Source organism: Chanodichthys erythropterus, chromosome 13 (assembly GCF_024489055.1).
Source record: "Chanodichthys erythropterus isolate Z2021 chromosome 13, ASM2448905v1, whole genome shotgun sequence".
Lineage (NCBI taxonomy): Eukaryota > Metazoa > Chordata > Actinopteri > Cypriniformes > Xenocyprididae > Chanodichthys > Chanodichthys erythropterus.
The window spans coordinates 35,348,832-35,360,798 of record NC_090233.1 but is presented as its reverse complement, the minus strand read 5'-3'; positions in this window follow the sequence as shown (position 1 = coordinate 35,360,798).

Genomic DNA, 11,967 nt, shown 5'->3' with positions numbered 1-11,967 from the left:
GCTATACCATACACACACACACACATGCACAGAGCAGTCAGCAGACAGCTACGACACAGACACACTCTGTCACAATCTTTTAGCCATCATTTACACACACAGACACACACAGCACTAGGCCCCATACATTTAATAGCAGTACAACACTGCAGCACCACGAAAAACCTCTTCACCTCCACCACCAACACACACACACTTCCCGAAAATCTCCAGAGCAGAGGAGAGAGCAGCACCTCAGCAGAATGTGCAGCAGCAGTGGGGTCTGGAGCTCAGGGGTGGGAGATCCACTGGGTCTTCATGTCCTCCAGGTTAGCGTCCAGGCCCCTGCAGTTCTGCTGCAGTATCCGTGCGTCAGTCCAACGGCTCAGAAAAAACAACCGGTACGCACGCACACGCAAGACAGACACCCACCGAAAGCGTTCAGTCTCCTAGAGAATCTTCAGTGGCAATGACTCCAGCTGTTTTCTGCAAAAAAACACTGCATTATAATCCCTCAGGCGACATGAGAACCAAACGCCGTGTCTTTGCCTGCCTGTATACGTCCACTTTAGGGCGAAGCTCTGGTTTCAGCGCTGCGTCCGGAATCGTTACGCCGTCCTGCTGTCGACCTGGGTGGATGGGGGGTTTGGAGGAGGAGTGGGAGGAGTCGCGATGTGCGTGGATGTTGGGGGGGGGTTAGAAGATTTAGACACCTAAAGACACAAGTTACCCTCTCTGAATGAGCTCATGCACTCGCAAACATTGTGCTGCGGAGGATCCGATGGCTGAATGGATGCACACGTGTGCTTTTGTGGGCAGATTCTCATGTGCTCTAGTGTGATTGCAATGCAGCATGCTGCAGTCTCTCTCTCTCAGTGCAGAGAAAACCGCCTCAATCCTATCAACACACTTTACTGCAGTGCCTCAGAGTGAGGGAGGGAGGGAGGGAGAACAAGAAAGAGGGAGAGGCGTAGAGAACGAAAGAGAGAGGGAAAAAAGGGAGGGGGTGGTAGAGGATGAAGGCAAAGGGGGGTGGCAGAGACGGAGGAGAGAGAGAGAAAGGAAAAGACGAGGCATAAGGATGGAATGTTGGTTATAAAGGGAGATAGAAATACTGTAGGAGAAATGCACCTCGTAAAGGGCGAGGAAAAAGAGAATGGAGAGACAGGTGTAAAGGAAAGGGTAGAGTAAGTGGCGACATTTTTCAGTGTCACTAGGGACGTTTAGCTGCACCGCGGGGGCGGGCGTGTGTGTGTGTGTTTGTGTTTGTGTGTGTGTGTGTGTGTGTGTGTGTGTGTGTGTGTGTGTGTGTGTGTGTGTGTGTGTGTGTGTGTGTGTTGGGGGACAGTAAGGAAAAAAGAACAGATTGGTTTAGAAAACAACCACAGGGATGCTCAGGCATTGGAGGTCACAGTCTCAGCAGTAGTGTTGGGCAGATGCCACACAGTGTGTCTGTGTGTGTGTGTGTGTGTGTGTAAGGACATTCAGAAAGGAAGATGCATGTATGTTTCACATACACTGAGAAAGAGACTAGAGAAATTAACTTGAGAGGTGGATTGTGTCATTACAAAGGTCAAAAGGGAAACTTGATGGTTCAATGGGAGATATCTTGACTGTGTGTCTATAAGGTATCTGTCATCGTTTCAAACAGCTGAGTGAGAGCAAAGGAAAAGACACACACGTGTCACTATAGCATAGCTGCTTCGGATTTAAAGAGACAGGCAAATGTTTTAGAAATGCACACACCCAGAAAATAGAGGTTTGGACTGGAATATTTCTGAAGAAACTGACAGATTTTTCTTTCAGAAACAATTGAAGCAATTCAGCTTTAATGTTATTAACTGTAGAATTTGGATAAACAGGAAACTAGAAGCAAATATTGTACAATTTGAATAACAGAATCTGCATGAAACACATATTCCCTTCTAAAATACTAAATACTGCATGTATTTAGTAATAAATCATACAAACACACACAATTATACATATACAGTGGGCTCCACAAATATTGGACCTTGGTAAAAATGAGCAAAACTGACATAAAATTTTTAAAAATAAAATAACAGATCTGGATCTTCTCCTATACTGCATAATAAGATTGATGAACATATAGCAAGAGATCTGAAAACATTCCTACATATAGACAACATGAAAACATAAGGTGTGTCCCAATTCATGTACTTATGCACTATAGTGCAAGTAGTGCATTCACACAGACAATTCTAAAAAGAAAAAGTGCACTTTAAATACCTGGATGATACACTAAATTAATGGTAAAAATTAAGTGTGGAATGTTGGACACTTCATGCACACATTAATTACGTTGCGGAGGGGGAGGGGGATCAGACTCCAATGTTTAATGACAAAATAACTTAAAAAAAATTCAAACATTACATGGATGAGTACATAGTGCATAAGTGCATAGTGTATAGTGCGTCATTTGGGATGCAACTTTAAAGAGAGCATCAGCTTTCATTTCTGCCACAAGACTGCGATGAACACAGTGAGTGCATGTTAGAAAACATAAATGTTTAGAGAACATTGTGCTTAATACATTTTTCATCTTCAAACCAAACATATGACCTCAGCCGGCAAAGTTTAAATCCCATCTAGCTAGCATTCTTACAATAATGTTTATTGTGTCAGTAGGTGGAGAGTAGGAGGTGTTTAGCGGCTGTTCGAACACTTTTGTGTTACACGAGCGTCTACACCATGAACGCAAGCCGGTCAAATGCGTTTTCGACTACCTCTGGAAGTGGTCGAAAGTTAACAAGCTCAAAATGTTTTACACCCCATTTACACCTGTATTTAGTGTCGTCCACTTGTGATCCCATCCACCAAAATGCATCTTAAAGGGTACCTATTATGCAAAATCCACTTTTACATGGTGTTTGGATATAAATGTGTGTTGGCAGTGAGTGAACACAACCACCCTACAATGATAAAAAAACAAACAAAAAAAACACCAACTCCTTTTTTAATCTCCACACTGCTCAGGCCCCACCCACGGCTGCTGACTGACAGTCCTGCCATAGTTTCCGCCCTCAGTAAGTTATACCAAAGAGAATAGAAGCTAATAGTGGAAAACTCTGATGCTTTTTTGGTAGCCCGGCTGCCATTTTGGAGTGAAAATGCCTACTGGATAACAGCACAGATACACAAAAACAGACAGAATGACAACGAAGGAGAAGTCAAAGTGGAATAAAAGAACGCAATGTTTGGCAATCCACTGCAAAAAATATCAGTGTGACAGTACAAAGCTTGCCTTTCACCGTTTCCCAAAGACTCTTTATACAGATCAGAATCCATCACATCTTATGCACCCAAAATAGGCAAATCTCACAGCCAAAATCAGAAGCGCAATAGAAAATTTTTCAAATTAATTCATTAGTAAACTTTGACACCTACAGTAAATGTTGTATTGTCTTCAGGCCTCCAGATAACAACACATTTTCCAGATAATGGTCACATTTTGCGACCATTTTTCCTGCCGATGCGATCAAAATTTGTTAGCAGTCCCATTGGCGAGACCACCATAACGTTGCCCAGCATTAATGGCAAAGTAATGAAAGCGGAACGAAACTGCGCTACTCATTTGTGCATCATGGACCGTTACTACACGATACTGGGAGATCCAGTAAAGAAAGCCTTTGAAATCGCCACAGAATTAATAACATCACTGCGAGATCTAATGTTAGTGAGAAGCATTCAAATCCGGCGCAGAGTTCTCCATTATTAATCATAGATATAAGATCAAACAGCGCTGACGTGGAAACCAGGAGAAACATTGTGCCAAGTTATAGAGGGCTTTCAGTCCACAAATTAACAACATTCACTATTGATTTAATGTAGTAACACTAACTGTAACCATAGAATTTTGGCAGGAATAGTAAAATGCTTTCACGTACTTCACACATCTTTTTCCAGCACTTCAAAACTCTAATATAAGCATATTTAAATGTTATTTTTAATGTGATGACGAAGACATCATCTTTTATAGATTACCCTCATTTATAAAACTAAAAGTTTCAACATGTAGGAAAATTAACACTTATTTAAAAATAAAAAAGACATTAAATTACTATTGTAACCAGTAAATGGCTGCCATTTCCACTCCCTGATATATATTTTTCAATCATTTTGCATTTGAATGAGTATTTAGACATTATGAATGATAATGCTGCCCTCAAATGTACATTTGGAGCCTTGCAAACTTAATATAAAAATAAAACTGTACATTGCAATTTCTATAAGTTAAGTCTACCAAGGTATTAGTCAGTAATACAGACAAAATGGGGAAAATGTGAATAACAGGTTGATTTAAGGTGTGCCCCTAAATTTTCTGCTTATGCTCCTATAGTAAGGGGGTACAGTGCTCCTCCTTAATAATGTCGGTCTGGAGCCCTGCTCTTATATTTGCTTTATGTTATCAGTTGTGGAATCCATTAAGTACATATTTGAGATAGTTTTAGCCTACTTTATTGAATATTTCCATTTTATGCAACTTTACCCATGTACTATTACTATTACACCACTAGGTCTGAAATATATATTACATGTTTTAATCCCTTTGATCACGCTACAAATATGATGATCTTATAGAACATGAGAATTGAGCTTTGCTGTGTCTGTTATCCCATAATTCCCACTTTTGGACACAGTGGCAGTGTTTTTTTTTTTTTTTTTTTTTTTTTTACATAGTTTTGCTTTACTGGACATTAATATAAGACAACACTGCAAAAACAGTACTGTCAAGCTATTATATTCCTGTTATATATTTATTGTCCAACATTCACAATTTTTTCTAATGCATGTCCTTAATTTAATTTCATATGTTGGTATTAATTCAGTGTTTATAATGCTAATACTTGAACCCAAACTGACATGGTTTTATTTACTGACATCTGAGCCGCTGAACGCAGTGGATTAGTTTTATTTTTGAAGGGAATGCGCCACATATCTAATATACACATGTGATTTCTGTACCTGCTGTTTACATTCACAGACCTAACTGACTGTGTTTATGTGAAAAGTGTAATTTTTTTTTAAAGAACCTTGTGTGTATTAGTTTAAACACAACAAAAAATGTGAAAGAGAACTTACGAGACTTGACGTCTGACAGCCAGCTGTCTGTGTTTGTGCATCAGAAAGGTGCGCTCAGAAAACGATCCATTAAAACTGATATAGCTTTAAAATGCGTGGAAATAATAAACTTTAATGGTGAAAGAACTATGCTATCTGTGAGAGTGATCGCGATATAGATGATAATCAAAACCAAGCAGATATCTTGATGGTATTTGGCAGAGAATCCGATTGAGGCAGGAACTGTGGAAAGGGGGCGTCACACAGCAGCTCATTTACATTTAAAGGCACATGCACGGAAACAGCCTGTTCTTGATTGAAATCAGAAATAACAACATGGATTTATAAATGATCTGTGAAGTATTTTAAGCAGACACATTCCGGGGACACCTGAGAATTAATTTACATCTTGTAAAAATGGGTACAATGGGTGCCCTATTATGCAAAATCCACTTTTACATAGTGTTTGGACATAAAGGTGTGTTGGCAGTGTGTGAACACAACCACCCTACAATGATAAAAAAAAAAAAAAAAACGCCAACTCCTTTTTTAAAATCACCATTAAACCAAAGCAGTCTCTATAGAGTGCTCCAGGGATGACGCGTTTTTGTAGGCCAACCCGGAAGTTAGCGGCGCACGGGTTCCCTCGACTAAAAGCCTATTAATTTTTCACATAGACTTTTGGAAAATCGCAGAAAATAATCTCTGTGTTTAACAAAGGGTTATGACACTTACACGTTTTGTCTATCAAGATAATCTTTACAAGTTAACACAACATTTATAGATTTTGAAGCCTAAATAAAGTCGTCAGATATAAAAGGCTAACAGCTATAAACAGACTACAGCACACCATGGTCACGGATCAATGTCATCACCTCTGAGCGTCCTCAAACTTTATTTAGAAAACAACTTTATTTAAAAACATGCCCACTGATTATGATCTGCGCTGTGTATGAATACTTATCCACTTTTTCATGAGAAATGCTGTCCAAATGTCCCGTTTTTAATGATGACGTCCTAAAGTCCCCGCCAAATGAAGTAGTCCCTTTTAGCAATTTGTTAGCAACCTCCGATTTTAAGACACAGTAAAAGTTTAAAAAATCACAAGTGTGTTATAACTGGTGTGCTTATGTCATAGATCAAAACGTGAAAGTATTTAAAGGCTTTGTTAACCACAGACCTTATTTCAGGTGATTTAGCAAAAACCCATTCAAAAAACTTTACGGCGTTGGAACCGGAAGACCTAAAACGCTAACTCGCTTCCGGGTTTTGCCTGCAAATACGCGTCATCCCTGGGGCACTCTATAGACAGGGGTGCACATAACTTTTTTGGTTTGGTTCTCAAGGGAGTACCTGGAGATTTTGCTTGGTACTCACACTTTACACGACACATCCTAAAAGCTGTCCTAATCACTTTCCTCCTGACTGCTCTCCTCACTATCTTCTTTTCTCTCGAACATGGTAGATGATGATAATGATTTTTTATTTTTTTTTACTAACATTAAAAAAAAAGTAAAGGCTGCCGTCACTTTAAGAAGGAAAGCACGGACCGAAAAACTGACACACATCCGGTTTCTTTCTCAACACTTCACTTGTGACATAACCGAGAGAATACTTGCCGAGACAGGTATTTTGACATAATTTTGTGTGTATGTTTCCTTTCAAGCGCAAGTAAACGCGAAAGCGGAATTAATTCGGTGTTCGTGCGCTGTCTGACTCTCATCATGCATGCGTTTCGGGGGGCTGTGCGCACAGATTACAGTTCACGAGTCCTGATTTTCGCCTCTTCTTCCGCTTTTAAAGTCGTTTGAATGTGTTAATTGGCGAGACAAAACACGTCCAAATTACAAACTTTCACTCTATGATGGTTAAATATAGCAGTTAATCCGCGAATCACATGCGTGCCGAACCGTTGGACCTTATCCGTATGGATCACGGATGAACTGCGATCCGTTGCACACCTAATAATTAAAGAACACACATATTATCATGATTGCTATCTTACCAGAGATGGAGAAAAATCCTAAACCAGTAAGTAAACGTATCCATGTGAACCGGTACTCAAAAGCGCTTCCCTCCATGTTTTCTGGTACGCATAGTTTATTTTTACCGCGCATGCGTACCTGCGTACCTCTAATGTGCACCCCTGTCTATAGATATGCCGTTTTGATTCTCTGATTAGTATGACGTCACACTGCTCAGACCCCACCCACGGTTTTTTTACAGTCTATGCTGACAGTCCTGCATTACCATAGTTTCCGCCCTCAGCGAGCTGTATGCTGTCCGCGCTCAAGCAGCTTTACCGGCGACAACAATGTCTCGTATGCAATCATGGTGTTCTGTTGTTGGATGCAAGAGTGAACATAGGAGTCTTCATTTTTTCCAAACATCCGAGCCACTGAGAATGCAGGGGATTTTTTGAAAGAGGGACATTGCAAAGCGACAATACAACACACAGGTTTTACTAAAAAGTTGTTACTCAAGGATGGATCAGTACCAAAAACTATAGAAATAGAAAGACGGTTTACTCCTATTAGTTATAAATGGGAGAAACTGCAACATGCAATATTGTGGAATTTGTCCCGCCTTCTAAGTAAAAGCCATTGCGTGGCTCCAGTTCCTATAGAAATATCAAGGTCCCGCGCACACTCCCACAAAATCGGTTAATACTGCAGAACAACACATTATGTCGGTGTGAAATAAACAGTTCTGGAAATGTAGAAATTAAAGTTACAATCTCCTCCCGAAGAGTCAGAGACAAGTCTGTTGTGCTTCAGTGACGACTTTGCTCAGAGAAGCTGTAATCTCAGCTGTCAATCATGACGTCAAAACCCGCGTTTTTATAGCATCAAATATCTAACTTAAAACAAACTTATTTAAAGAACGAACACTTTAACTAACAATTTGACTAATAATTTGACTGTTTATTTTGTCTCACATTACATTACATGGAGAGGGCTGGGTTTATGACCTATACTGCATCTAGCCACCTGGGGGCAATTGAGACACTTTGGCTTCACTTTTCAGGACTTGTGTGGCACGCTTGGTTGCAAATATGACCGCCGAGTGAACAGGCTTTCCTTGAAAGGGACCAACTGTTCGTGTTCCAGCTTATAGTCTATATAGCTTATAATCGGAGCGATACTGGTTACAGCAGCAATGAAAGGGAGAGCACACACTTTTATTACAATTCATCGGAGCTGTTTTATGGATATAAGGTTTACCAGTTTATTAAGCACCCCCATCGGAAAAAGAATAAGGTCTCTATATATATTGCTTACTGTTAGTTACTGTTAATTCGCTGTGTATGTTGATGATAATGCAAGGGAGAGAGAGAGTTTATGGATAAGACTTTAATGCACACTACTGTGTTTTATTCAGCTCTCACAGTGATTTTCTGGAGTTTACACAGATGCTTCATCTGTTGTGTGATGTACAATAAACTTCATAAAACTGATCAGTTAAGATTTGGCCATCATTTGGACGGGGGCCTATACAACAGGCTCATACTAATAGTGGATAAATGCAAGATGACAACATAAGTTATAACCGCAATTAAAGTGAACTGTACCTGTTCTGTCTCCATGCAGCATATTGTCTGACTCTGGTTCGAACTGTTACCATTACTGACAGTTTCTGACATTTTCAGTGCTTGACATTGTCCTGTTTGTTTGTTCCATGAGCTTTTGAAGCTCTGCCCTTTTTTAAAAGAGCAGCTCATTTGCAATTAAAGGGACATACACAAAAACGTGTTTTTGCTCACCTCCCAAAACTGGCCATTTTAGCATGCTATAAAAATGATCAGTGTGGTATTTTGAGCTAAAACTTCACATACACACTCTGGGGACATCAGAGACTTATTTTACTTCTTGTAAAAAGGTGAATAATAGGTTCCCTTTAAATAAAGGTAAAGGCCTCCAGCTATTTGGCGCCCCCCTGTGGATAACATGCTCTGCAATCTGGGAATAATGTATTTCCACTCCTTCAAGATGCCAAATAATCAAGGATGAATGATTATGGAATAGTACAAACATTAAAGAATAAAATCTGAAAGAATGTTCATGTGAAATGTTTGGTGGCATTTATATGAAATCAGTGTAAACACAGTTGTTTTCCTATATGAATAAGAACAAGGATATCATGACATCACATATACTATTTCTACATTAAATTATCACAAATAAAATAACTGGTTAGCAATACAAATAGAAATACAGAAATAGAAATACAATACAGGTACAGCATGCAATAGCCCTTCATAAATAACTGTAGGCGATTTGAGTTTCAAGTTAATTTTTCTTTTACATAGTTTGTTACAACAGATAAAGATGATAAATTAAAATGTTTAAGGAACAATGTTAACCTGTTGCACTAACATTATTGGCTCTCTTTAAGAATAACAATGGCCAATGTTGTGTCAAATGTAAGTGTGAGAATCGGCAAGGAATCTTCAACAAGACATCACCACAAAATTTGAGTCACAATTTGTTAATTGCATTAGGCCAGATGTGGTCAAAACATTGCTTCGTTTCTAATAAAACCTTATTGTCAGTGTGTGCATGTCTATTTCTTTTATCTAGGTTTGCAAATCATACACATTTTTCAATCACTGGCACTTTAAAAACAGAACAAATGCCCCACACACATACATGGTTTGTTCTTTGTCTTTTCAAATTATTTCACTTTAATTAACCTCATTAATCTGCATGAAGGGAACCAAAGGCGAACATGTACAATCAGGTGTTATTAATCAATGCTCCAGGACATGCAGTGTGTGTGTGTGTGTGTGTGTGTGTGTGTGTGTGTGTGTGTGTGTGTGTGTGTGTGTGTGGATGAATGGATGGTTGAGACTGAGAGGGTGGTTGTGTTTAGAAGGCATGTCAAGCAGCTAAACCGTTATTGTGCCGGCGTGAATTTCTAGCCTCATCTAGCAGGCCAGTATAATGTGCAGTATGCACTACAGAATGCACCCTGCAGTCATTGGGTCAGGCAGATGTTATTACTGCTCATCAGGAATGACCTAGTGAGTGTCGCCATGGTGATACTGGCAGCCAGCAGCATGCTGCATGTGCCACTCCATATCAGCTTCTCAGGTGGCCAGTGGGCACACAGCAACACAGGCAGTTTTTCCTTTTTCTACTGGATGTTTGTTGTCTATACTTAATTATTCTCTGACAAACCACACAATAACAAACAAGGAACATCAATAAAAAACGTTGTTCTTAAAATATTACCATGTTTATAACTCACTTCTGATTTCAATATATTAGTCATTTAGTACAATAATAATGAAACAAATAATCTACATAAATTAACTCAACATAAAATGAATCTATGAACTCAAAACCGAAACACAAATATTGTACCACTGTAAACAATTTACAAACATACTTTCCATAATCTTTGAAGCTCTTCTCTTCCATTTTTCCTTATTATGAAATCAAACTTCATCAATCTTGTGTTTCGACTCTAAAACTGTGCAAAAGTAGTGTGTTATTATTACAACTACTACTATTATTATTATTATTATTATTAAATTTCACTGTAAACAATCTTTTTTTTTTTTTGTCCTGCAAACAATTGTAGAACTATTTATTTTAATGTACAGTACAATCCAAAAGTTTGGAACCACTAAGTTTTTAATGTTTTTAAAAGAAGTTTCGTCTGCTCACCAAGGCTACATTTATTTAATTAAAAATACAGTAAAAAAAACAGTAATATTGTGAAATATTATTACAATTTAAAATAACTGTTTTCTATTTGAATATATTTCACAAAGTAATTTATTCCTGTGATGCAAAGCTGAATTTTCAGCATCATTACTCCAGTCTTCAGTGTCACATGATCCTTCAGAAATCATTCTAATATGCTGATCTGCTGCCCAATAAACATTTAATGTGTACAATTGTACAAAATATTTGTGTACAATATTTTTTTTTCAGGATTATTTGATGAATAGAAAGTTCAAAAGAACAGAGTTAATCTGAAATCTAATCTTTTGTAATATTATAAATGTCTTTACTGCCACTTTTGATTGATTTAATGAATCCTTGCTGAATAAAAGTATTCATGTCTTTAATTTCTTTAAAAAAAATAAAAATAAAAATTCTTACTGACCCCAAACTTTTGAACGGTAGTGTATAATGCTACAGAAGCTTTGTATTTCAGATAAATGCTGTTCTTTTTAACTTTCTATTCATCAAGGAATCCTGAAAAAAAAGTACACAACTGTTTTCAACATTGAAAATAATCATAAATGTTTATTGGGCAGCAGATCAGCATATTAGAATGATTTCTGAAGGATCATGTGACACTGAAGACTGGAGTAACGATGCTGAAAATTCAGCTTTGCATCACAGGAATAAATTACTTTGTCAAATATATTTAAATAGTACACAGTTATTTTAAATTGTAATAATATTTCACAATATTAATGTTTTTACTGTATTTTTAATTAAATAAATGTAGCCTTGGTGAGCAGACGAAACTTCTTTTAAAAACATTAAAATCTTAGTGGTTCCAAACTTTTGGACTGTACTGTATATTTACCTAGAGTGTATTATTTATTATTATTTTTAAAAATATTTTAATAATTTTACAAAACAGTATTTGTTTTAGGTTGCCCTCATCGTCCTTTCTGAGTAGGTAGCCTACAAAAAGGAACGGTGTGTGTGTTTTGGTCACGTTTCGAGAAAATGTCGCTATAAATAGAAATAAATACAGCCTAGTCGAGTCTATTCAGATTATCTGAATACTATCGAGCTTCTGCTTCGCCGGTGGTATCAAGTATATAAATATTAGTCATTAAAATACTAATAGTATCGGTATTCATTTGTATGCGCGGTATCTCGACCATTAGGTGGTAGTATCGTGCAAGAGCAAAAAGCGCGAGACCTCTCTTGTGCG